This window comes from Oryctolagus cuniculus, chromosome 5, assembly GCF_051225735.1.
Source record: "Oryctolagus cuniculus isolate XC-2025 breed Fujian yellow rabbit chromosome 5, ASM5122573v1, whole genome shotgun sequence".
NCBI classification, from domain to species: Eukaryota; Metazoa; Chordata; class Mammalia; order Lagomorpha; family Leporidae; genus Oryctolagus; species Oryctolagus cuniculus.
This window is the reverse complement of record NC_142871.1, coordinates 154,672,933-154,677,505: the sequence shown is the minus strand read 5'-3', so window position 1 is coordinate 154,677,505 and position 4,573 is coordinate 154,672,933. Positions and strand designations below refer to the sequence as shown.

General features: G+C 37.0%; 1 pseudogene; it reads left to right on the top strand.

The window, feature by feature from the left end:
- Window positions 1-3,350: 3,350 nt before the first annotated feature.
- LOC108177321 (putative olfactory receptor 2W6) lies at window positions 3,351-4,283 on the top strand (annotated as a pseudogene).
- Window positions 4,284-4,573: the final 290 nt, after the last annotated feature.

The following is a 4,573-nucleotide window of genomic DNA, read 5'->3' as shown; positions in this document are numbered from 1 at the left end:
TAAAGGAAAAGAGCAAATGCCTGGAGAGAGCAAAGTGGCACCACTGGACTCAATGTAAGCAAGTGAGAGTCAATAAGGAAAGAATCTGCTTCATGTGAAACTGAGTTCTCTGTCACTAACCTTATGTAAACAGGCTTTGCATGACTATTCTCTGGAATCCTCTATGCAGACTACTCACGTCTATTTTAGCTTTCAAATTCATGGCCTTTTAATTCTAACACCATCCCAACATGAAGCAAAGAACCCAGTGCATTTGTATACCAAGTATTTCAGGTTCTCAAGCCCTCCCCTGGCCCTGAGACTCACTACCTCAAAACGTATGTTTGTGTACATTTTTTGTGTGTGGAATTATGTTTGAACATTTTAAAGTTATACAAAAATTTTACGACATTCCAGTTTACTTCTGGAACTTCATGGTAAAATCTCTTGTGTAAAAAACAAGAAGGAGGACAGAATATATAGACAGAATAGTAACGATGTCCCAGTAGGTGGATATAGCCTGTTACTTTTTGAGCTAAATATGACCAAACACTGTTCCAAGTACTTTCACAAGTATTAATACCCATAAACTCCCTTGAGGAAGGCAATACTGTTAATTTCAACAAACAAAGCTTTTATTGCATGGCCAAGAGACATTGTAAGTGTAAGGTACCCTGTGCCTGAAGTACATGATCATGAATTATCTGGTAAAAACATAATTCAGCCATTAAACAGTCCATCTGTTTAATATGATACAATAATCAGAAAGAGTGAGGTTGTTAAAAGTTTTTATCCCTTGTTGTATTCTTTTAGAGTTGAAATGAGGTGATGTTTTTCCATAAAGGGTTTCAAAGCAACCTGAAGATCCGTTCATGTAATTGGTACATTCCACGGGAAAGTCAACTCACTGGTTATCTAAGGAATACTTTGTTGTTTGAATTAGCTGCCTGGCTAATTCTCCTGAATGGGCAGGTGAGTAGAAGCTGACACAGAATGTCACTACATGTATGTGGTGGCCAAATGGCTGTGACAGTATTCAGTTTTTAATTCTGCATCAACTCCATGGGACCATTTAGATGATGTAGTATCAGTTATTAAAGGTACTTTAAAATATATAGCATCTGTACTTGTAAGCAAATGCATGTACAGATAAGAAATAATAGGAAAACAAACTCACAAAAAAGGCAGTGAAGTAGGGATCGCTAGAATAGATATAACAGGAACAGTACATGCAGTGTTGAGGTGATTGAAAAAACAGGAGGAGAAACAACGAGGTGGTGGTTGTGATTGTGATTACAATGGATAGCATGTGAATATTTGAAAGTGAAGATGTCTGATTATGCTACCAAAGTCTTGAGCTTATGCCAAGAATATATTTCATTTCCCCCCTTTTTTTTTGTCAAGCTCAGCTCCTTTGATAAAGGAACATTTTATCATAATCAGGTGACATTTATGTCATAATTTCAAGGAATAATAACTCCTCAAAGTATCTACCCATTTTAAAAAATTTGATAATTTCTGATAGGTTTCCCTGTTTGCTGGCATACAAGTCCTTGTAGTAATTTCTGATGATTCTTTTTATTTCTGTGGTGTCTGTTGTTACATTTCCTTTTTCATCTCTGATTTTATTGATTTGGCTCTTTTCTCTTCTTTTTTTAGTCAGTTGGGCCAATGGGGTGTCAATTTTGTTTATTTTTTCAAAAAGCAGCTCCTCGTTTGGCTGATTTTTTGTAATGTTTTTCTTGATTCAATCCTGTTGATTTCTTCTCTGATTTTCATTATTTCTCTTCTCCTACTAGATTTGGGTCTGGTTTGCTGTAGGTTTTCTAGATCCTTGAGGTGAATTGAAAGCTCATCTATTTGGTGCCTTTCCAATTTCTTGATGTAGGCATCTATTGATATAAACTTCCCTCTTAACACTGCTTTTGCTGCGTCCCATAAGTTTTGGTATGTTGTGCTGTTATCCTCATTTACTTCCAGAAAGCTTTTGATTTCTCTTTTGATTTCTTCTATGACCCATTGTTTATTCAGGAGCATGTTGTTCAATCTCCATGTGTTTGCGTATGCTCTAGGGATTCCTGAGTTGCTAATTTCCAACTTCATTCCTTTATGGTCTGAGAAGCTGCATGGTATGATTCTAATTCTTTTGAATTTGCTGAGACTTGCTTTATGGCCTAGTATGTGGTCAATCCTAGAGAAGGTTCCATGTACTGCTGAGAAGAATGTAAAATCTTTAGCTGTTAGGATTGAAAGTTCTGTATAAATCTGTTAGATCCATTTGGGCTATAGTGTCGTTTAAATCTACTGTATCCTTGCTGATCTTCTGTCCTATTGATCTGTCTATTTCTGAGAGTGGAGTATTGAAGTCCCCCAGTACTATTGTATTGGGGTCTAAGTCTCCCTTTAAGTCCATTAACAAATCTTTTAGATAAACCGGTGCCCTGTAGTTAGGTGCATATACATTGATAATTGTTATATCTTCCTGTTGAATTGATCCCTTGATCATTATATAGTGCCCCTCTTTGTCTCTCTTAACGGTTTTTGTGGTAAAGTTTATGGTGTCTGATATTAAGATGGCTACGCCCACTCTCTTTTCATTTTTGTTGGCATGGTATATCTTTTCCCAGCCTTTCACTTTCAGTCTGTATGGGTCTTTGTTGGAAAGATGTGTTTCTTGTAAGCAGCAAATAGATGGGTTTTGTTCCTTAACCCAATCAGCCAATCGGTGTCTTTTAACTGGACAGTTCAGGCCATTCACGTTCAATGTGACAAATGATAAGTGGTAACTTTGCCCTGCCATTTGCCAAAGACAAGTTCTAATATATGCTTTGAATTCCCTGTGATCTTTTGCTGTGAGCTTTCCTTCCTTGGTTTCCTTCCTTTACCTTCTTTCATATTGATGACCGTGTTTCTTTGTTTCTGTGTGTAACACATCTTTAAGCATCTTTTGCAGGGCTGGACGAGTGGCAACAAATTCTTTCAATTTCTGTTTGCTATGTAAAGTCTTTATTTCACCTTCATTCACAAATGTGAAAAGTTAAAAAAAAATTTGATAATTAACTTTATGCCTTTACTACTTAATGAAAATATATAGAACCATGTGTGCTGATGTAACATTTCACCATTTTCAATGAGTACAATTCAGTATTGTTGAGTTTAGCATGTTATTATAGACTCACTTGGGTAAAACTAAAAATGAAAAGGTTACGAGAACTGACAGAGGAAAATTCAAGATATCTTCCAAATGTGGAAAGCAGGCAGACAAGTCAGTTCTGTATACTCATGATGCACTTCAGAAATTTTTATTTCTACTAAGTCTGACACTTACACTGGTTACCAGGATGTTATTCCTCAGCCTTTCAAAAGAAGCAATGGAAACAAGCAATGGAAGCTCTGAGACAGACTTCATCCTTCTGGGATTTTCTGATCAACCATAGTTAGAACGCATCATCTCTGCAGTTGTCTTCATCTTCTATGTCGTGACTTTGGTAGGAAACACAACCATCATTCTTGTGTCTTATCTGGACACCCAGCTCCATACTCCCATGTATTTCTTCTTATCCAATCTGTCTTTTCTGGACCCCTGTTATGCAACCAGCATTATCCCCCAGATGCTGGTAAATCTGTGGGGTCCAAAGAAATCTATTACATATGGAGGGTGTGTGCTCCAGTTCTTCTTTGCCCTTGTCTTTGCAGCCACAGAATGTCTTCTCTTGACTGTGATGGCCTATGACCGCTATGCTGCTGTTTGTCAACCTCTTCACTACACAGTAATCATGTACCCTCAGCTATGCCACAGGATGGTGCTGACTGCCTGGATGGGTGGTCTTGGCAGTGCCTTAATTGTTTGTTCCCTGACTTTGAAGTTGCCAAGATGTGGGCACAGGAAAGTGGATAATTTTCTCTGTGAGATGCCAGCCTTGATCAAGATGGCTTGTGTTTATTCAAAAGTAATTGAAATTATTGCCTTTGTTCTTGGAATAGTATTTCTTCTAATGCCTCTATCACTAACTTTCATCTCATATGGAATCATCACTCACGTTGTAACAAGAATCAGGTCAACCTCAAGGTGGGAAAAGATCTTCAGTACATGTGGTTCCCACCTCACTGTCGTAACCCTCTTTTATGGACCAGCTATTTATATGTACATGAGGCCACAGAATACCACATATAAAAATGAAGGGAAATTCCTTGCTCTTTTTTACACAATTGTCACTCCCAGCTTAAACCCTCTGATCTACACTTTAAGAAACAAAGATGTTAAAAGTGCAGTAAAGAGATTATTGGGGATTGAAAATTGTTAAGCAAAGTCATATTATATGGAAAACTAAATTAAACTGTAGAGAGTTAAAAAAATATTGGCCTTTATCACCAGAACCTGAATCAATTCACTTATTCAAAAACCACTTATTTATTCACCACTCAGAATTTGACTAGGTGCAGTTTCTAACTCTATAAATAATAGAGAAAACAATAAGACACAGATATAAATGCGTAAATAAAACACAGCTCATGAATTTGTAACCTTGAAGACTAATCAGAAACCACAGCTAAGTATGTGCAGATACTTCTAATATTCATGGAAAATGAAATG